This window comes from Ranitomeya imitator, chromosome 1, assembly GCF_032444005.1.
Source record: "Ranitomeya imitator isolate aRanImi1 chromosome 1, aRanImi1.pri, whole genome shotgun sequence".
Taxonomy (NCBI): Eukaryota; Metazoa; Chordata; class Amphibia; order Anura; family Dendrobatidae; genus Ranitomeya; species Ranitomeya imitator.
Window position 1 is genome coordinate 303,473,560 of NC_091282.1, and position 24,024 is coordinate 303,497,583.

General features: G+C 46.3%; 2 protein-coding genes across 2 annotated transcripts in view; one reads left to right on the forward strand and one right to left on the reverse strand.

The window, feature by feature from the left end:
- The window catches only part of GNAZ (G protein subunit alpha z), a 193,601-nt gene extending 180,366 nt beyond the window's left edge, over positions 1–13,235 (reverse strand). Inside the window, exon 1 of the mRNA XM_069757607.1 lies at positions 12,996–13,235. The gene's annotated coding sequence lies outside the window, so the exon portion shown is untranslated. The remainder of the gene's footprint in view (positions 1–12,995) is intronic.
- Positions 1–24,024, forward strand: part of RSPH14 (radial spoke head 14 homolog) — a 416,596-nt gene that overhangs the window by 292,813 nt on the left and 99,759 nt on the right. The gene's annotated exons all lie outside the window — the stretch shown is intronic.

Here is a 24,024-nt window from a genome sequence, read left to right on the forward strand (position 1 = left end):
TACATAACAGGTGGTAATATTTGATTAATGCAATTGAGTGGAGGTGATTACAGTGTTGATAGTAAAATGTATTTAATATGATTGAATTTGATGCCTACGCACTGCATAGAACTGGATCTGCATATTGGCCAAGCACTATCCATGCACAGACAGCAACACTGTGGCACAACATCACTAAGGAATTGGAGGTGATAGGAGTAGGCGCTGGTAATTTCTTGTACAAACATACCGTACTTTGAATTCAGTGTTTTTCTGGTCAAATACTGTTATTGGCATAGGTACGCTTTATTTCCCTGCATTTCATAGCAGCACTCTGATGGATTCAATGTCTTTAATAAAGTTTAATGGTTTAATATACTCTAATATCCAGGGTTTATTTATACTTATGGGTAGTTGTTATAATACCATTATCTGAGAGTTGTTATTGTTGGAAAGATAGAATATCTAAACCAGAAACCCTTTAAATTCATAGGTTTAAAGTGACAGTTAACTGGACAAGGTGCAAAAAAAAATGTCATTTTTTAAAACAATATATAATAAAAGGATGCCAGTATATAAATTTAACATATAATTCCTATTACTCAGAATGGTTCGGTACAATTGCACTTTCCAATTCCAATCCCACTCCTCAAAACGTGCCATGTTTGCAAAGTGTTATTTACCTAGGGAGCTGAGCGTAAAGGAACATTGCAGTCAGCGTGCAGGACATATACGGTAAGTATACACCTTCACACAAGAAGACATTTAGCACAGGCTCGTTTCTGTGTCCGGCCGCACACATGGGGGGTGCAGGAGCCACGCATTTCCTGATGGCCACCTCTGTACTTGGGCACTGCTCTGGCTATGTTTTGGGCATTTGATACATCCAAAAAGTAGCTCTGATCTTGGAGCATTCAAGGGATTTTCCCACCAACAAAAGTTCATTTTAATCAATAGATCTTGAAATAAGTTCCACATTTGGACGCGGCTAAATAACATTTGTCCGTGTGAAAAACCCCTTTAAGGGCAGTCTCACACGTCCAGATAATTCCGGTACCGGAAAAATCGGTACTGGAATTATCCGTGTCCATGTGCTGGTGCGTTTCTGTGGCACATCAGTGTGGCACACATGTGCCACCCGTGTGCCCACTGGGTACCACACGCACGGTGCAGGAGACAGCGCTAAAGTTTAGCGCTGTCCCCTGCATCTGGTGCTGAAGCCGCGATTCATATCTTCCCTGCAGCAGCGTTTGCTGTAGAGAAGATATGAATAATCGTGTTTAAAATAAAGATCCATGACCCCACCCCGCTGTTATTAAAATACTCACCCAGCTCCCTCGCTGGCTGGCGCTGCTTCCTGTCCTGGCCGCACCTTCTCCTGTATGCGGTCACGTGGGGCCGCTCATTTACAGTAATGAATATGCGGCTCCACCCCTATGGGAGGTGGAGACGCATATTCATGATTGTAATGGGCGGCCCCACGTGACCGCTCATACAGTAGAAGGTGCGGCCAGGACAGGAAGCAGCGCCAGCCAGCGAGGGAGCCGGGTGAGTATTTTAATAATCTTTATTTGAATGGATCTTTATTTTAAACACTATTATTCATATCTTCTCTACAGCAAACGCTGCTGCAGGGAAGCTATGAATCGCGGCTTCAGCACCAGTGGGGGGGACAGCGCTTACTGTAGCGCTGTCTCCTGCACGGCACACGGACTGCACACGGACAACGTCCGTGTGTGGTACGTGTTTTACACGGACCCATTGACTTTAATGGGTCCGTGTAATCCGTGCGCTCCCACGAACACTGACATGTCTTCGTGTTTGGCACACGGAGACACGGTCCGCAAAAAAAAAAAATCAATGACATCTGCACAGATGCATTGATTTCACTGTGTCTACATGTGTCAGTGGCTCCGGTACGTGAGGAAACTCACCTCACGTACCGGAGCCACTGACGTGTGAAACCGGCCTAAGGCGTGTAGCACTGTCTTACTGTTTGGTGTCCCTACGACAGTTTGCCAAAGTTGCAAAAACCTGTATTCAATAATAAATGGCAGCATATCCTTAGACTAAAATGGGCAACACATTCAAAAAGTGTTCTTTTAACTTTATGTTTTTTAGGCTTATCCTTTTGTAGATTCATTTTTTTTGGGGGGGGGGAGAGGGACTATTGAAATAAAAAATAAACATAAAACATTTTCAACCACTTTTTTTTTTGGTGGATGACCCCCCCCCCAAAAAAAAAAAAAAAAAAAAGTACGGTATATATTTTTTCTTCACCATTCTCAGGGGTTTGAATGTATAGCAGTACATTTCAGTACGTCCAGGGCCTTATTTAGACGTCAGTGTTGCTCGTCCTATGTATTTTTCTTGAGTGTAGAACACAAACCCATTATAGTATATGGTGCTATTCACATTGAACTTATTTATGTCAGTACGAAAACAAATAAGTTTTTTTCTCCAGTATTATGGATGAAAAGTATCAATACAAGTCTATGGGTGAAAAACACGTACAGCACACGGATGGCATCCATGTGTAGTGCATGTGCTGTACATGCTTAACATTGCAAAGGATAGAAGTTTTGTCATTTGTTTATTCAGCCGTGAAAAACACTGATGGTAAAAACGGACACACGGTGTTTGTCACGACACCGGTGACATTTTTTCACAGACATGTTTAAATACAGTTGTGCGAATGAGGCCTAAAGCAGATATACGTTTTCCAGTCGGTAACATTAACAGCTAATTACCTTTTTTTTTTTTCTTAAAAAAAGACATAGATGACACATGTTAAAATTCAGTCGCAGTTTGATACATTGCATGCGTTTTTGATGTATATGTCTGCAGATGTACGAATATGAACCTATAGCCTAAGTCACCATTTTGAGGGATTTGTGGCTCCTATTGTTATGGGTGACCTGCCGTTGTTCTTGTACATAGGGAGTGAATGTCACAGTCATAGTGCATTATACTGCTACCGCCTGGCATTGTTACATAGGTGTTGTTCTGCTCTACTCCTATTATAATCTTCATATATTTTAGGGCACCAGAGTTGGAGAAAACTACCGTACTTTTTAGTGAATCTGTCTCAAAATTTCACAATATAAACTGCACAAATCCTAAAATGAAAAAGATGAACATTTTATGAGTCCCACTATAGAATAAAATAGCTCATGAGTAGAGATGAGCGAGCCAGAGCATAAAAGTTTGGGGTTTGTATTGGACAGTGAGGCTATCTGCCCACGTTGCGGATTTCTGTGAGGATTTTTCCGCACCGTTTTTGAAAAATCTGCAGGTAAAACACACTGCGGTTTACCTGCAGATTTACTGCGTTTTTTTGTGCTGACTCCACCTGCGGTTTTACACCTGTGGATTCCTATTGAGGAGCAGGTGTAAAACGCTGCGAAATCCGCACAAAGAATTGACATGCTAGGGAAAATAAACCGCAGCGTTTCCGCGCGGTATTTTCCGCACCATGAGCACAGCGGATTTGGTTTTCCATAGGTTTACATGCTACGAATCCAAAGCGGCCAATCCGCTGGCAAATCCGCAGCGTGTGCACATAGCCTGAGTGTCCAGTGCTTCTCCTGGAAGTCCGTTGCCTAGTTCGGAGTCAGTGCTGTGGAGTCGGAGTCATGGAAATTGAGGAGTCGGAGGTTTGGCTTACCAACTCCACAACCCTGTTTGGAGTTCTGGGAGAAGTCTGTTGCAGAGAGAATTTTCCAGCTCAAAAGTTCAGGCCCTCATTGTTTTCAATGGGGTTCAGGTTCTGGTGCAAGTTCGGGTACAGTTCTGGTACCGGACCCAAACTTTGGTATAAAGTTTGGATCGGGTACAAGAACCTAGACTACCGCGGGTCGGCTCATTCCTACTGATGAGGGCCAGTGTATTCAGTCTCAGATTGACTGACAGCTGCTGCTTTTACTGAGCAGTGTGAGATCACAGCAGCTGGAGGAACACTGGAGGAGCTGTCAGTCAGGCAAGGTGGGCAGACACTGAATTAAAGTTTCATAATGGATTTTATGGTCATTCTGACATGGATTTTCTAAGTAAATGGTTCAGTTAGTATTGTGGATTCTGGTGCTTTAAACTGAAAACCAGGAGGCTGTTCATATATGGTCCCAGTGATGTTTGGATGAATGTTGTATATACTATAATTAATTTTACTTGGTGTACCGTTCATTTAAAATTTTCCTGTTAAGAAGCTAACAAAAAGAAAAGATTTTGCACAAAGTGCGATCATCTATAAAGTAAATGATTAAAGATCTTTAAGATTATCTATAGCATAAGGGACCAAGATGCCTTCCGGGGGGTGTCCAGTGGGGTCTGCCAGCACTTACACATATTAGGTTGTGAGCAGATGTTACAAAAAACTACAGGACCTTTAATGATTCCGTACTTCTCCTATTTGGTCCTCTGAGTCACATAATGCACCCCAATGATCCTTCAAGGCCCTCATCTCTCAGCTATCACTACAGAGCCAGGAACAGAATGGATCAGCTGTGCATGTATGCAGGCTTATTAAAAGTGACAGCCATCTCCTGGACTTCAGCAGGACACCATCTGGAGCCCTTCCCTTGGTGTTCTGGAGAAGCTAGCATATTGATCATGAGTCATATGTCAGATGAACAGGGCATGTTAGAGAGAAAAATGCCACAAAGAGGAACATTCTGAGTACAAGTTGTGACAAATGGTTGAAAGATGCGGGTCCCACCTGAGTCCCCCAACTATTCGGAAAATGGGAGTTCTACATCTCCCATTCACTGATTCAGGTTGGCCAATCTCGACATCAATAAGATAAGTTGAATGGAGGTTTCAGTCTGTAATATTCCTTTATTTTTTACTCCTTTTTCAAAGCTGGCCAGAGGGAAGAGCACATTGTAAAAAAAGAAAATAATGTTACTTATCCTTTCAGCGGTCTGTGCAGTTTCCAGAAGTGATGAAGTCACCTAACCACCGAGGTCACATCACTCTGCAAGGTTAGGTGACTGATGAAAGGACATAATGCCACCATGATGACCTACCATCCATCAGTAACCTGACCTTGTGGCCTTAGAGGTCATCTGACAGTATGGATGGGGCGTCATCACTTCCAGTCCTGACCGTGTCCACCTGATCAATTCCATTGACATGGCAGAGATTCGTAGAGGCAATTAATACATCTTTGATTATTTAACACGGATCGCTGTAAATGAGAACTAGGCCAGATTGTAAACTGCAATGTAACTGAAGACACTTACGGGATAGTCTAGGCTAAAGACATCGATGTCCGGGGCTTAGATTCTCTGAAAATTTCAAACTGATAAAGCGGCCCCCGCCTACACCAGCCTCTTTATGTACATTGTCTATAGATAGGGAGCTGCTTATCAAAGAAGGGGGCGGAGTTGGACAATTGCTTACAAGCCAGCTAGTCACAGCAATGATAATGTCCTAGTGATAAAACCTTAATTATATGTAAACTACAGCACACAGCCGGATATGTAGAGATGAGCAAATATTTAAATATTCGGTTCGGATTACGGTCGCCGTATTTGCAATATTCGCCAAACGCTATTGCGGGACAGATGAGCGAATATGTTCGGAAACCATCATCAAACATGAATTCGGCACGAATATGTTACAAATATGGCACATTCGGATTCAACAATCGTTTGCTGAACATATTCACTCATCTCTACTGGTCAGTAACACGTCGCTGAATTCAGCATTTTAACCCCTACCCCCATGCTGTCCTCAGATTACATAGCAAAAGCCTGCTGACACATTCCCTTTAAACTGTTAGAAAAAATAATGGTATTGCCTACTAAGAACATTATGGCAGATTACTTTTCGATTCTTAGTAGTCCAATCTATAAGACCCTGGTTGTGCAGAGAACAACTGTGAAGAGACAAATTGGGTAAATCAGTGATGTGGCCCCTTATTTGCAGAATCAGTAAGGGTCCCAGAAATTAGACATGACCGATCATAATCTGATGACTGATTCCAGTGATAGACATCACTTTGTGACATGAGAATAACACGGAGAGCAGTCACATGATGTTATATTCATTAGAAAACAGTAGATTCAATTTCATATTACCGTAATTTAACTTTTAAAGCTTAAAGGGGAGGATCACCTTCTTGTTACCGTCACAGTTTCATTGGAAATGGCACATAGTGCTATCAGCGGCTCAGCCCTGACGTATATATCTGTGCCGCCTCAGTTGGTACCCGACCAATCCATTTAGCATAGAGTAACACTGGGCATGGAGTTGCGCATGCGCTGGTCTCCCCTGACTGGTGCACGTTTACGCAGATCGCTACTGAATCGGACTACTGTATCTAGTATAAAGTGATTTTGGAGAAGATGAAGGATGATTTGTATATATGGACACGTAACCTACAAACAATAAGATGGGGATTACGGGTGGATTACATGTTGGTTTTATCAGATCAGGTGAAAACTATACTAATCGAATATGGTATGGTGTTATACTCTAGTCTGATGGTGGATGTCACAAGTGACAATATCAGAGGATTGGTGTCTCCGTGCCCACAGGAGATGTCGGCCTACTCCTTAATATGGCACTGTTACCAAATGCCACTGTGTAACAACACAGCATTATATGTGGTCCAGGCTATGGGCACTGTCAGGACGCAGACGGGTGTATAAATCAGACCGCAGTGCACGGACTGGCTGTCACGCTTGGGTCAGGAAGGCCGCCAGGCCAGTCCGTGTATCGCGGTCCGATCTCAGAGCGATTTATACGGCCGTCTGACGGTGCCCTAAGGGCTACCATTAGTGGTTGGCACTCTGCATCTAAGTTGTCTGTAAACGCCAATGCCAGGACCTGACATTTCTCCAGACATGTCCGTTTTAGTAAATACTTTAGTATTCAAGAAATTATCCCATGTTTGACCTCGTTAAAGTAAGAACACTTCTACTCACCTCTCGTGCCAGCGCCGCCCCACCGGTGTCAGGACTCACGTTCCCAGGGCTCATGTGTGGTTATGTCACGTGATCCTGGCGCCCAATCAGCACTGGCGTCACTGTCCCGCCTTTGGACAACAAGAGAACGTGAGAGCGCGGCCGCTGCCCTGACTTCCTGTTGTTCAATATGTTCGAAGGCGAGGACAGCGACACTGATTGGGCACCAGGCTCACGTGACATAACCAAACATGGGCCCCGGGAACACGAGTGCTCACACCTCTGGAATGGCACTGGCATCGGGGGTGAGTATAGGCATTTCTATTTTAATCGGGCCCAAACATAAGGAATGAGAAGGGGTTGTCCCAGTAGTGTGTCTACACAATCTGACTTAAGTTTCATGAAGAATGTAATGGTTTACTGACACACATGGCTAGAGAGTAGATCCGTCCTCTAAGTGCCCCACCCGCAGGGCCAAGAACAGCTTTTGTGGCATAAATATAATAGGTGCGGGGGCTATAGTTGCTCTCGGGCTATGTGAAAACACTATTTTGAAGACCTGTGATAAGTTGGAGGCCCTGTTGGAGATCACACATTTCAAGTAACGCTACCAACACATAGCTATCTAGATCTATAAGATCTAGAGGATCCTGATGGGACGGGACTACATGATGATAGCATATCCTATAGGATCCCGATGGGACAGGACTACATGATGATAGCATATTCTAGAGGATACCGATGGGACGGGACAACATGATGATAGCATTCTATAGGATCCTGATGGGACTACATGATGATAGCATATTCTATAGGATCCTGATGGGACGGGAATACATGATGATAGCATATTCTATAGGATCCTGATGGGACGGGACTACATGATGATAGCATATTCTATAGGATCCCAATGGGACGGGACAACATGATGATAGCATTCTATAAGATCCTGATGGGACAGGACTACATGATGACAGCATATTCTAAAGGATCCTGATGGGATGGGACTACATGATGATAGCATATTCTATAGGATTCTGACGGGACTACATGATGATAGCATATTCTATAGGATCCTGACGGGACGGGAATACATGATGATAGCATATTCTATAGGATCCTGATGGGATGGGAATACATGATGAAAGCATATTCTATAGGATCCTGATGGGACGGGAATACATGATGATAGCATATTCTATAGGATCCTGATGGGACGGGACTACATGATGAAAGCATATTCTATAGGATCCTGATGGGACGGGACTACATGATGGAAGCATATTCTATAGGATCCTGATGGGACGGGACTGCATGATGATAGCATATTCTATAGGATCCTGATGGGACGGGACTACATGATGATAGCATATTCTATTGGACCCTAACGGGACTACATGATGATAGCATATTATATTGGATCCTGATGGGACGGAAATACATGATGATAGCATATTCTATAGGATCCTGATGGGACGGGATTACATGATGATAGCATATTCTATAGGATTCTGACGGGACGGGACTACATGATGATAGCATATTCTATAGGATCCTGACGGGACGGGAATACATGATGATAGCATTCTATAGGATCCTGATGGGACTACATGATGATAGCATATTCTATAGGATCCTGACGGGACGGGAATACATGATGATAGCATATTCTATAGGATCCTGATGGGACGGGACTACATGTTGATAGCATATTCTATAGGATCCTGATGGGACGGGATTACATGATGATAGCATATTCTATAGGATTCTGACGGGACGGGACTACATGATGATAGCATATTCTATAGGATCCTGACGGGACGGGAATACATGATGATAGCATTCTATAGGATCCTGATGGGACTACATGATGATAGCATATTCTATAGGATCCTGACGGGACGGGAATACATGATGATAGCATATTCTATAGGATCCTGATGGGACGGGACTACATGTTGATAGCATATTCTATAGGATTCTGATGGGACGGGACTACATGATGATAGCATATTCTATTGGACCCTAACGGGACTACATGATGGAAGCATATTCTATAGGATCCTGATGGGACGGGAATACATGATGATAGCATATTCTATAGGATCCTGATGGGACGGGAATACATGATGAAAGCATATTCTATAGGATCCTGATGGGACGGGACTACATGATGGAAGCATATTCTATAGGATCCTGATGGGACGGGAATACATGATGATAGCATATTCTATAGGATCCTGACGGGACGGGAATACATGATGATAGCATATTCTATAGGATCCTGACGAGACGGGAATACATGATGATAGCATATTATATAGGATCCTGATGGGATAGGAATACATGATGAAAGCATATTCTATAGGATCCTGATGGGACGGGAATACATGATGATAGCATATTCTATAGGATCCTGATGGGATAGGAATACATGATGATAGCATATTATATAGGATCCTGATGGGATAGGAATACATGATGACAGCATATTCTAAAGGATCCTGATGGGACGGGAATACATGATGATAGCATATCCTATAGGATCCCGATGGGACGGGACTACATGATGATAGCATATCCTATAGGATCCCGATGGGACGGGAATACATGATGATAGCATATTCTATAGGATCCTGATGGGACGGGACTACATGATGATAGCATATTCTATAGGATCCTGACGGGACGGGACTACATGATGATAGCATATTCTATAGGATCCTGACGGGACTACATGATGATAGCATATTCTATAGGATCCTGATGGGACGGGACTACATGATGGAAGCATATTCTATAGGATCCTGATGGGACGGGACTGCATGATGATAGCATATTCTATAGGATCCTGATGGGACGGGACTACATGATGATAGCATATTCTATTGGACCCTAACGGGACTACATGATGATAGCATATTATATTGGATCCTGATGGGACGGGAATACATGATGATAGCATATTCTATAGGATCCTGATGGGACGGGAATACATGATGATAGCATATTCTATAGGATCCTGATGGGATAGGAATACATGATGATAGCATATTATATAGGATCCTGATGGGATAGGAATACATGATGACAGCATATTCTAAAGGATCCTGATGGGACGGGAATACATGATGATAGCATATCCTATAGGATCCCGATGGGACGGGACTACATGATGATAGCATATCCTATAGGATCCCGATGGGACGGGAATACATGATGATAGCATATTCTATAGGATCCTGATGGGACGGGACTACATGATGATAGCATATTCTATAGGATCCTGATGGGACGGGACTACATGATGATAGCATATTCTATAGGATCCTGACGGGACTACATGATGATAGCATATTCTATAGGATCCTGATGGGACGGGACTACATGATGGAAGCATATTCTATAGGATCCTGATGGGACGGGACTGCATGATGATAGCATATTCTATAGGATCCTGATGGGACGGGACTACATGATGATAGCATATTCTATTGGACCCTAACGGGACTACATGATGATAGCATATTATATTGGATCCTGATGGGACGGGAATACATGATGATAGCATATTCTATAGGATCCTGATGGGACGGGAATACATGATGATAGCATATTCTATAGGATCCTGATGGGACTACATGATGATAGCATATTCTATAGGATCCTGACGGGACGGGAATACATGATGATAGCATATTCTATAGGATCCTGATGGGACGGGAATACATGATGAAAGCATATTCTATAGGATCCTGATGGGACGGGAATACATGATGAAAGCATATTCTATAGGATCCTGATGGGATGGGAATACATGATGATAGCATATTCTATAGGATCCTGATGGGACGGGACTGCATGATGATAGCATATTCTATAGGATCCTGATGGGACGGGACTACATGATGATAGCATATTCTATTGGACCCTAACGGGACTACATGATGATAGCATATTATATTGGATCCTGATGGGACGGGAATACATGATGATAGCATATTCTATAGGATCCTGATGGAACGGGACTACATGATGATAGCATATTCTATAGGATTCTGATGGGACGGGACTACATGATGATAGCATATTCTATAGGATCCTGACGGGACGGGAATACATGATGATAGCATTCTATAGGATCCTGATGGGACTACATGATGATAGCATATTCTATAGGATCCTGACGGGACGGGAATACACGATGATAGCATATTCTATAGGATCCTGATGGGACGGGACTACATGATGATAGCATATTCTATAGGATCCTGACGGGACAGGAATACATGATGATAGCATATTCTATAGGATCCTGACGGGACTACATGATGATAGCATATTCTATAGGATCCTGACGAGACGGGAATACATGATGATAGCATATTATATAGGATCCTGATGGGATAGGAATACATGATAAAAGCATATTCTATAGGATCCTGATGGGACAGGAATACATGATGATAGCATATTCTATAGGATCCTGATGGGATAGGAATACATGATGATAGCATATTCTATAGGATCCTGATGGGACGGGTCTACTTGATGATAGCATATTCTATAGGATCCGGACGGGACTACATGATGATAGCATATTCTATAGCATCCGGACGGGACTACATGATGATAGCATATTCTATAGGATTCTGATGGGACGGGACTACATGATGAAAGCGTATTCTATAGGATCCTGATGGGACGAGAATACATGATGATAGCATATTCTATAGGATCCTGGTGGGACGGGAATACATGATGATAGCATATTCTATAGGATCCTGACGGGAATACATGATGATAGCATATTCTAGAGGATCCTGATGGGACGGGACTGCATGATGATAGCATATTCTATAGGATCCTGATGGGATGGGAATACATGATGATAGCATATTCTATAGGATCCTGATGGGATGGGAATACATGATGATAGCATATTCTATAGGATCCTGATGGGATGGGAATACATGATGATAGCATATTCTATAGGATCCTGACGGGAATACATGATGATAGCATATTCTAGAGGATCCTGATGGGACGGGACTGCATGATGATAGCATATTCTATAGGATCCTGATGGGATGGGAATACATGATGATAGCATATTCTATAGGATCCTGATGGGATGGGAATACATGATGATAGCATATTCTATAGGATCCTGATGGGATGGGAATACATGATGATAGCATATTCTATAGGATCCTGATGGGATGGGAATACATGATGATAGCATATTCTATAGGATCCTGATGGGACGGACTACATGATGATAGCATATTCTAGAGGATCCTGATGGGACGGGACTGCATGATGATAGCATATTCTAGAGGATCCTGATGGGACAGACTACATGATGATTACTACTCTGGTCCTATCAGAGACAGTCGGCTTCCAACAACTCAGCCGGTGGCAGCGACGTGTGCCATAGCCATAGTCCCACCAGCGTAGGACAAGAGATAACATGAAAATTACTATAAGGAATCGTCTGTTGCCTTCTCTCCTCCACCAAATATACCACATCCAGCTCAGGCTATACAGAACGTGCACTGACCAGGGGCTTGCCTTGCCAACCCTGCTGTCCTATGCACCAGTTATCTGTGCCCAGCAGTAGTGATGGCATTCTGGCTTATTAAAGGCACAGTACATATCATAGCAGCAGCCATGCAGCCCTAGCACACTGCAAGTCCTATGTAACCAAGCAGCAGCCTGTGCTGCAGCCTCTGTTGTAGACTGGCATTACAGCCACATTGTATGTAGTAGCCACTGCAGAGCACACAGAAATCAGTGCCAGGCACTTGGTGGCATCACTCCGCTGCAGATGCCAGCTGTTACCCGGCAGGAGCACATGGGTGAGGAGGCAGCGAGCACATCTGCTCCAGGACCACTGCCACAGTACAGAGCACGGGAGGGAGGATGGCAGCAGGAGAAGGTCAGCAGTGTGATGGGAGCCTGCACTGGCACTGCCATGTCCTCTGCACCCACCCTGCACACGGTCAGTGACAGCCGCACCCTGCACCTCGCTGCCGTGCACACAGCCCGAGAGCTGCGCTACCGCCGGGATGAGGGAAGGGTGAGTGAAGGGTACCGCGATCTTACCTACTGCAGCCGCCTCCTCTGGGGGGCATCCAGCATGGCGCACATAGGTGCAGACTGGCGACCCCGCTCACTGCTGGGCTAGGCTCCCGTCCTGGTAATTAGCCCTTCATGTTACAGAGCAGGCGGGGGGCGCTCGGTGCGTCCTGTCACACGGGCGGAGGGGAGGCGGGAGGCAGCGCCGCTGTCAGAGAGGAGGGAAGAGCGAGCTCCCGATCTATACCGGGTGGGCGGGGCGAGGGGAGGAGCCGGGGAGGGGGCAGGAAGGCGGCGGCGGCGGCACTGTCACTGCACCTGCCGGGCATCCGGGCCGGAACTGGCCTGCCTGACCTGTGCGCTGCAGAGCATCCCTGCCTGCCTGACCTGTGCGCTGCAGAGCATCCCCGCCTGCCTGACCTGTGCGCTGCAGAGCATCCCTGCCTGCCTGACCTGTGCGCCGCAGAGCATCCCTGCCTGCCTGACCTGTGCGCCGCAGAGCATCCCTGCCTGCCTGACCTGTGCGCCGCAGAGCATCTCTGCCTGCCTGACCTGTGCGCCGCAGAGCATCTCTGCCTGCCTGACCTGTGCGCTGCAGAGCATCCCTGCCTGCCTGACCTGTGCGCTGCAGAGCATCCCCGCCTGCCTGACCTGTGCGCTGCAGAGCATCCCCGCCTGCCTGACCTCTGCGCTGTAGAGCATCCCCGCCTGCCTGACCTGTGCGCTGCAGAGCATCCCCGCCTGCCTGACCTGTGCGCTGCTGAGCATCCCCGCCTGCCTGACCTGTGCGCTGCAGAGCATCCCCGCCTGCCTGACCTGTGCGCTTTAGAGCATCCCTGCCTGCCTGACCTGTGCGCTGCAGAGCATCCCTGCCTGCCTGACCTCTGCGCTGTAGAGCATCCCCGCCTGCCTGACCTGTGCACTGCAGAGCATCCCTGCCTGCCTGACCTGTGCGCTGCAGAGCATCCCCGCCTGCCTGACCTCTGCGCTGTAGAGCATCCCCGCCTGCCTGACCTGTGCGCTGCAGAGCATCCCCGCCTGCCTGACCTGTGCGCTGCAGAGCATCCCCGCCTGCCTGACCTGTGCGCTGCAGAGCATCCCTGCTTGCCTGACCTGTGCGCTGCAGAGCATCCCTGCCTGCCTGACCTGTGCGCTGCAGAGCATCCCTGCCTGCCTGACCTGTGCGCTGCAGAGCATCCCTGCTTAACATGTGTGCTGAAGAGCATCCCTGCCTGCCTGACCTGTGCGCTGCAGAGCATCCCTGCCTTCCTGACCTGTGCGCTGCAGAGCATCCATGCCTGCCTGACCTGTGCGCTGCAGAGCATCCCTGCTTGCCATGTGTGCTGAAGAGCATCCCTGCCTGCCTGACCTGTGTGCTGCAGAGCATCCCTGCCTGCCTAACTTGTGCACTGCAAAGCATCCCTGCCTGCCATGTGTGCTGCAGAGCATCCCTGCCTGCCTGACCTGTGTGCTGCAGAGTATCCCTGCCTGCCTGACCTGTGTGCTGCAGAGCATCCCTGCCTGCCTGACCTGTGCGCTGCAGAGCATCCCTACCTGCCTGACCTGTGCGCTGCAGAGCATCCATGCCTGCCTGACCTGTGCGCTGCAGAGCATCCCCGCCTGCCTGACCTGTGCGCTGCAGAGCATCCCCGCCTGCCTGACCTGTGCGCTGCAGAGCATCCCTGCCTGCCTGCCATGTGTGCTGCAGAGCATCCCTGCCTGCCTGACCTGTGTGCTGCAGAGTATCCCTGCCTGCCTGACCTGTGTGCTGCAGAGCATCCCTGCCTGCCTGACCTGTGCGCTGCAGAGCATCCCTACCTGCCTGACCTGTGCGCTGCAGAGCATCCATGCCTGCCTGACCTGTGCGCTGCAGAGCATCCCTACCTGCCTGACCTGTGCGCTGCAGAGCATCCCTGCCTGCCTGACCTGTGCGCTGCAGAGCATCCCTGCCTGCCTGACCTGTGCGCTGCAGAGCATCCCTACCTGCCTGACCTGTGCGCTGCAGAGCATCCATGCCTGCCTGACCTGTGCGCTGCAGAGCATCCCTGCTTGCCATGTGTGCTGAAGAGCATCCCTGCCTGCCTGACCTGTGTGCTGCAGAGTATCCCTGCCTGCCTGACCTGTGTGCTGCAGAGCATCCCTGCCTGCCTGACCTCTGTGCTGCAGAGCATCCCTTCCTGCCTGACCTGTGTGCTGCAGAGCATCCCTGCCTGCCTGACATGTGTGCTGAAGAGCATCCCTTCCTGTCTGACGTGTGTGCTGCAGAGCATCCCTGCCTGCCTGACCTGTGCGCTGCAGAGCATCTACTCTCCCAGTCTGACTTGGGTACTGCTGAACATCTCTACCCGGTTTGACTGACCTGTGGATTTTCCTCATAAAATTGCAGAGATGTTGAAAATCTGCAGGTAAAAACTCATGCATTAGTGTATTTCCACTGCGGAAATGCACTGACAACGCATCTATTCTGGACATGACTATCAATAAAGTTTTGTCAAAGCCAAATACCAGGAAGTATCAAAAACAAAGTAGCTTTATTTAAATGTCACATACCAGAGATAAAAACTGCAGCATCAAAAAGAAAATAATGCATCCAACCTGCAGCGTCCAGATGTTACAGTATCACCTGTGGAGACGGACATGCGGCACGTCTTTCCAGACCGCAGCTTGTCAATTTCGCAAGAGCTTTCACCCATATAATGTATTGGACGTAGTGAATCTGCACGTTTCGTTGACCACGTGGGGATTCACCTGCTTTCAGTAGGCGGCAGTGAACATGTGCTGCGACCAAAGCGCTGCTACTTCCAGGTCGTCTGCACATACCCTAAGAGAGCAAGAGCAAGTCTCATAGACTTACACTGAGGGCTGTGTCAGTTGTCTCTGGCTCCCAGTCAGTCTGAAGCTGCGGGAACAAGATGGCGGCGCGGGAAGAGCAGAAGATGGCGGCTGCTGAGTATATTACAACGGGCAGGGAACTTGCATTATCGATACCACTACAGCGGAGAGATTACAAATAAAACACCAGATGGGAGCTTTATAAGCGTCTATCATTTAATGTTCACAACTGCTAGGCTGGCATTCATTTACCTCCAGCCTTGGAAACTAAAGGGAGCGGGCCGCAGATTGGCGGTGCGGACTAGAAGCATGGTCTGAACTGTGCGACCTGCCATGCTGCTTGTAGACGCAGCTCTGCTTCTGTAGCATTGGAGGAGCTCAGGGCGCTGGATCCGCCCAGCATCATTGCAGCGCTGGCATGCTCTAAAGCAAAGAACTTACAAGCGCATGCCTTGTGCAAGAAACCGCCCTCCTCTGATAGACTGTAGAGGTGGCCGGTAACCTAGACAACAAGCAGTAAACAATAGAATTAAAAATCCTATAGAGCGGAGAGGATTTTTAATAAGAGGTAAATTACATGGTTGTTTATAAAGCACTTTTACCCATTTATCAAGATGACATAACCCTTTAACAAGAGCTGGCAGACTGTGGGACTGTAGCAGCTGTGGCTCTGCTTATGTCTGGTATTCCTGTCACATACATGCAGACACTGTATACAGACATTATATATATATACACACATATCGGGCACTTTGTATATCAGTGCTTCCTGTCTGCACATGATGCTGGTAACCTGCACGGTGCAGACTCTGCAGCACGTCGACTGAGCCCGCCCAGCGCCCTACAGGCAGACACAAGTGTGAGGTGAAATGTGACGTGGCTCTATAATGCTCTAACGCAGAAGACTAACAGTTACCATGGCAACCACTACAGCACATCACGTGACCACAGGAGCATGTGGCTACTGGGACACCTACATAACCTAACCAGAGTATACAGTATATACACACAAGACTGCCGGAGCGGTCAGTGTGTGCAGCAGAGCATCCTAGCGTGTTAGTACTTACATGGCACTATGCCACACTCTCCGTCACCCTTTGTAAGAGTGTGCCCACCTATTCTGTATTATTGGGCAGCAAGAGTTGTCATGGGGCCGTACTGTATAAAGAAAAAAAGATCTGCCGGGATGGCTATTTTCCCATAATACTAAGTGACAGATTAGCAGTCCCATAGACAATGAATGGAGAAAAGATCAGGTATAAGCACCGCCCGTACATTTAGGAGAGGGCTCTGCATAACTCAAGTTTCACGTTCCCAGCTTGTTGGGGGTCCCAGCAGTCAGACCCTCTTCAATTAATAAGTGATCCCTATGCAATGGGAACCCTTTAAAATATCTATACACATCAGAGGAAAGTTAATAAAATGTGGGAGTCGATGATCATCTAATGTGTGCCCAGTGCCCAGACCTTCCCATGAAGCAGGTGTCGGAATATTGGGTTTCAAAAGGGTGACTGGCAGCGCCTTATTCCCCACCGTTATTTTACAACATATGTCCGCTCGGCCAAGTTGAGAGTGTATGAGAGATTTGGAAATAGTTCCTGCTCTGGAACCCATGAACTGGGCTCCTCGGATCGCCTTTCTTGAATGAAGAGAAAGTGTTAATACTGGCTCCATCCGCTCTGGGACAGCTATGGATTCTCAATGACATCTAACAAAGTGTTCCACTGCTATTGTGAAGCTAGTGTCCGATCCTCTTAAAATTATTCCATATATACGCGGCGGGCAGAATTATTAGGCAAGTGAGTATTTTCACCATATCATCATATTTATGCAGATTTTACAACATCAATCTGTATAAAGTAGAATGCTGATTGGATGAAGTGATGTCATGATGCTTATTTGTGTAACGAGACTGGTTGAGGCCAAAAGATACAACACCCATTATCAGGATGTGCAGAATTATTAGGCAACTTGTTTTCCTCCATAATGGGCCAAAAAAGACATTTATCTGAAGACAGACTTGTCAAAGTTTTTTTTGTACCGATGAGTGACTCAGCGGAGAAGATGGTTGGGCTCGTGGCTGGATCAGTAACAGGCAAAGACCTCCACTATGACATAGAAGCCAACAAGGTGGATGGACGTGGGGTACTGCTATGAGCTAGAATTATTAAAGATGAGCTAGTTGGACTTATTCAGGTTGCAGGTAGACTCAAAATCAACTTCTGAACCTATTGCCAGCTTTTAGAAGATGCTTATTTCAAGCAGTAGTACAGGAAAATATATCTTTAATAAAAAAAACCTATGGTATTTATGCAGGACAATGCTCCATCGCAGAATTGAAGTTCACTGTTTAGTTTGTCAGTAAAGGCCTTAAAGGGGTTGTCCACTACTAGGACAACTCCTTAATCTATTGTTTGGCCCCCAATAAAATTAAAAAAGCCTAACCTCATCTCCCGTACCAGTGCCGTTCCAGTAGTGTCAGCACTGGCATTCCTGGGGCTTTCGTGAGGTTATGACACATAAGCCTGGCGCCCACTCAGAGCTGGTGTCCCTTTGTACAAATTGAACATGAAGAGGAAGTGAGAGACCAGCCACAGCCCTGATCAGGAAGTGGTTGTCCTTTTTAGATGAAAGAACTGACATGGCCCCTTTCCCCACTTGACCTAAGCCCTATTGAGAACTTGAGGGACCTTCTTAAATAGGAGATTCATGGTGAAGAAAAACAGTACACCTCTCTGATCAGTGTCTGGGAGGTTGTGATTGGTGCTGCCCAAAATGTTGATCTTCAATAGATTAAGAAACTGACTGACTCTGTGGATGGATGACTTATGTCTTATTGAAAAGAAGGGTGGCTATATTGGTCACTGATATTTTTTTGGGAAATGTCAGAAATGTAGTTACCGTATATACTGGTGTATAAGCCAAGTGTTTCAGCACTTTTTTTGCTGAAAATGTCCCCCTCGGCTTATACACGAGTCATGGTCCCAGTTTATGGCAGGGGAGGCGGAGCGGCGGGTCATGCACAGTTGCAGCCGCCGGCTTCAAGTATTTGAAAAAAAAATCCTACTTACCTTCCCTGCGCTCCCTCGCAGCATCTTGTTCCAGCTTCTAGTAGCTCCGGTGGCCCGGTGATTATGTGTCACTGCTCATTAAGAGAATGAATATTCATTCCATTCGACACCTACGTGAGTGGAGAGGTGAATATTCATTATCTTAATAAGCGGTGACACATGATCGCCCTGCCACAGGAGCTGCTAGTAGCCAAACAAGATGCTGCGAGGGCGTGTATTGAAGGTAAGTAGGACATTTTTTTTATGCTTTTCTCATGGGGGCCATACATACAAGGATGAGGATAAGGAGCCATGTAGACATGGATTGGGATAAGGAGCCATGCAGACAAGGATGTGAATAAGGAGCCATGCAGACAAGGATGTGAATAAGGAGCCATGCAGACAAGGATGTGAATAAGGAGCCATGCAGACAAGGATAAGAATAAGGAGCCATGCAGCCAAGGATGGGAATAAGGAGCCATGCAGACAAGGATGGGAATAAGGAGCCATGCAGACAAGGATGGGAATAAGGAGCCATGCAGACAAGGATGGGAATAAGGAGCCATGCAGCCAAGGATAAGAATAAGGAGCCATGCAGCCAAGGATGGGAATAAGGAGCCATGCAGACAAGGATGGGAATAAGGAGCCATGCCTACAAGGATGGGAATAAGGAGCCATGCATACAAGGATGGGAATAAGGAGCCATGCATACAAGGATGGGGATAAGGAGCCGTGCATACAAGGATGGGAGTAAGGAGCCATGCATACAAGGATGGGGTTGAGGAGCCATGCAGACAAGGATGGGAGTAAGGAGCCATGCATACAAGTTTGGGAATAAGGAGCCATGCAGACAAGGATGGGAGTAAGGAGCCATGCATACAAGGATGGGGTTGAGGAGCCATGCATACCAGAATGGGGATGAGGAACCATGTATACCAGAATAGGAATTAGGGGACAATGCATACCCGGGTTATACTAGAGTCAATACGTTTTCCCAGTTTTTCGAGTCAAAATTAGATACACGAGTATATACGGTATGTACATTTTGAGTTGTTTGGTTATTATTCTTACTTTAAAAGTGAGATGGGAAAATTTACGGTATTCATTTAGGTGCATAATAATTCTGCACACAGAGATATTATCCTAAGAAAGAGAAATCTTCACTTTCACGTTATTAAACATTCAGGTATATTAACCTTTTGGATTGACCAACGACATTGTAGTTCAATAATTATATTAATCATCAAAATACAAATTGCCTGATAATTCTGTATGCAGTGGGGACAATAAGTATTTGATACACTGTCGATTTTGCAAGTTTTCCCTCCTAAAATAAGAGGTCTGTCATTTTTATTGTAAGTACAATTTAACTGTAAGAAACAGAATCTTAAAAAAAATCCAGAGAATCCCATTGTATGATTTTTACATAATTAAATTGCATTTTAATGCATGAAATAAGTAATTGACTCATCTGTCAGGTGACCCAGGAACAGAGTCTCCTTCCCTTTCCTTAACACTAGGGGGCACCCCAGCTCTCCCTATTCCCCGTGATACTTCTGAAGGTGAGGATTCCAGGGCCACAACCCTTGCCTTATTTCCTGAATCAGTGATCTGTCTGTTCTCTTCCCCTACCCAGGGAAAAGGGGTGCTACCGTGCACCGCAGTACACCAACCCGACGAACAAAGCAACACGAACACGGGTAACTGAAAATACCAGGCATACAAATATTCACTCACATATAACAGCGGATTGTATCGGGGAGTGGAGGACAGGGAAAACCAAAGTAAGAGGAGGGAAAGGAATTATCATCCTTACAAACCCATGCAGCAGTCACATATAACTCCTTCAAACTACTCATATAAACCCCTCTCCTCCAAGCCATGCAGCATAAGCTTGCTTTGACATGGGTTTCAATCAGGACCCAGATTATAAAAGAGATGGGAGTGGCTAACTGAGCTCAGCTAAAAGCTCAGACTCCCAGAGCTCCCAACATGGCAGATTGACCCCTGTTCTACCAAAAGAAATTAACACTATTTAAAAAGAAGGTGAAGTACTTCTTTTCAGCATAGGAGCAATAAGACGCTGCGGTCTTCTGGCTCCTCTCTGTTATGGTAACCTCGTGACAAATTGATAAAAAAGAAAAACAGAACTTAATATTTGGTACAGAAACCTTTGTTTGCAATTATAGAGTAACCCCATTATGGAGATGCACCACCCCCCCAGCTTCCTTAGGGACCTCTCGACCACCTGATACCTTTCTATGAGGCCCACCAGGTCATCCGCATCCCGGGGATCCCCCTGGGCAACCCATGTCTGTACGAATCTTGGTAGTGAGCAGATAAATCTGTCCATTACAACCCACTCCACCATCTGGGTTGGGGTGGAGGACTCCGGTTGCAACCATTTCTGCACCAGATGCAGCAAGTTGGACATTTGGGAGCGAGGAGGTTTATCACTGCAATATGCCCAATTATGAACCCTTTGTGCTCGGACCGACCTAGTCACCCCTGAGCATTCCAGTATCTCAGTTTTAAGTTTAGCATCTTGTAAGGCCAGGTCATAATACGCCTTCTGGGGCTCGCCGTTTAGATAGGGGGCCAGCATCCCCACCCACTCGTCTGGCGGCAGTCTCTCTCGCTCCGCTACCCTCTCAAAAACAGTCAAAAATGCCTCTATATCATCACCCGGGGTCATTTTCTGCATCACTCGTCTTACCGCTTTCCGGATGTGCATGTCATCACCTGGACTTGTGGGCTGGGCTTCCGGTCTCCCACTAACTGCCTCGCCAAGCAACTCAATCTGCTGCTGCTGTTGTATAAACTGGTCGTGATGCTGTTGCTGCCGCTGTTGCATCTGCTCAAGAAGCAGCTTACACGTCTCCTGATGTGCCAGCTGTTGCTGCTGCACACTCACCAGATGCTTGAGCAAGTCGTCCATTTTACCTGACATCGTCCCCTGGCTTGTGGTTTCCTTTACTCAGGACATGCGGTTTGTCCATGGCTGCTACTGGTGTTCCCAGAACACTGCCCGCATTCGAAACACCACTTGTGGTATGTCAACTCACTTGGCAATAAACGGAGGTAGGAAAAACAGGAAAACTGTCTCTTTAAGTCTTCAGTTGGTATTATAAGGCAACATAAACCAACTAAAAGTGGAAAGCAATCACAGCCTTTCCAGCTAAAACAGGAAAACAACAAAGAAAAACAAAATGCTGCAACACACTCCATACGTGTGCAGGTAACATCCTGCTCTGGAGCAACACGGGTTCAGTCTTTCCTCCACAAGACACTAAACCACTGGATAATCCTCTCTCCAGTCTTGCTGAGCAAAGACTGCTTCTAGAGCCCATTTATTTAAACCCCAGACCATGTGACTTTCCATCATGTGATTGACCACATGATCATGACATCACAAAGGTTCAGGCAGCTATGCAGGTGGAGATAAAGCGGACCTCCTCCCTCCCGCTCTATGAAGGTCTACATGAAACCAGCACATTATGAAACTTTAACTTAACTTAAGAATGTATCCATCCTGTAATAATGTTCACTGTCATGGCCCCTTTCTTTAACAATATCATCTATCCTTGCCCCCAACCTGTAATAATGTCACCCATTGATGCCATACTCCTTTAATAGAGTGCTCTGTCCTGTCCCCTCTCATTAAATGGGTATTCCCATCTCCATGATCCAATCCCAATATATAGTAAGTGTGATATTAATAATATTAGCAAATACCTCCAATTAGAAATTTAGTATAGTTCTTCAGATTTGCTATGTCATTTAAATCATGTAGGGCATTGCAGTAGCCTAGGTATCCATGGTTACAACCACTAAAAGCTGTCTAACTAACTAGCTTTTACTATATGGGTGATCATAACCATGGATACCTAAGCTACTGCAATGTCTCCACATTTGGTAAGAAACATACAGAACTATACTACATTTCTAATTGGAGGTTTTTGCTAATATTATTATTACACCTACTACATGTTGGGATAAGATCTTTGAGATATGAATACTTTAATAATGTCACCTATCCTGGTGTTCAAGCATTTCTTCTCACATGTGGCGCATGGCGTTGACATTATGTGCCGCCCATGAAAGGCAAACAGACATCAGATGCCAGCTTCTTATTGTCTGGTGGTGTGTATAGCTATTGTGCTTCTGAGACCCGGTGGCTCTCTGTGCCGCAATACATTTCAATTGATTGCACACCTGAAGACACACTTCCAGCTGAAAACAGCACTCAGATCAGCAGGACCCCTTTCTACAAGAGCCCTTTTCTGGTTGCTACCACGATCGTTTCACCCCTGTATATTGGGTATACGGCTTGTTTGCAGACTGTGATTCCCAGCGACCATGATCATGGACTTACTTGGGTAGTACATGCATACAAATTGCCCTGGCAGGTGCCCTTCTGGCTTGTAGTCTACACAGGACATCGTTTCCTGTGTCACTGTTACGTTTCACGGAAGTGAGACGGAGGGAAGAAGAACCCGAGAGTGGACCCTCTGGGTCGCGGCCCCAGAGCCCCCAAGGGCGAACAAACTTGATGGATGCACCCCCTATGCAGGGAGTGTTAGGAGCAGGCCCGAGGAGGATGGAACCGCAACTGCCGGAGCCAAAGGGACCACTGGGTCAAAGCGGGAATAGGCGAAGGTGTAGGACGATAGGCAGATGCAGGCTCCGAAGAAGACTGAAGGCTGAGAGCTGAAAAAGAAACAAAGCAATAAGTGGAGGCAATACTGAGGACAACGGGAACGACGATGGACACCTAAGAAAAGCGAGTATCAGATATTAATAGTAAAGCCGCACCCTATAATGGCAATGTCTCTATGGACAGCAGAGTGCACGTCCTCACCAGGGGATCCATCCCAGTAGGTAAATCCAGAAGTGCATGAAGAGAAGGACAGCACCACAGCAATTGTGAAAAAAACAGCTCCCGTATTTATTCTGCCATCTGCAACGTTTCGGTCCGTGGACCTTTTTCAAGCTTGAAAAAGGTCCACGGACCGAAACGTTGCAGATGGCAGAATAAATACGGGAGCTGTTTTTTCACAATTGCTGTGGTGCTGTCCTTCTCTTCATGCACCTAAGAAAAGCGGGCGTTACAACAACGACGATTCACAGGCGCCTTACCTGGGAAAGTGCCGAAGAGAAATACCCAGTGGGCG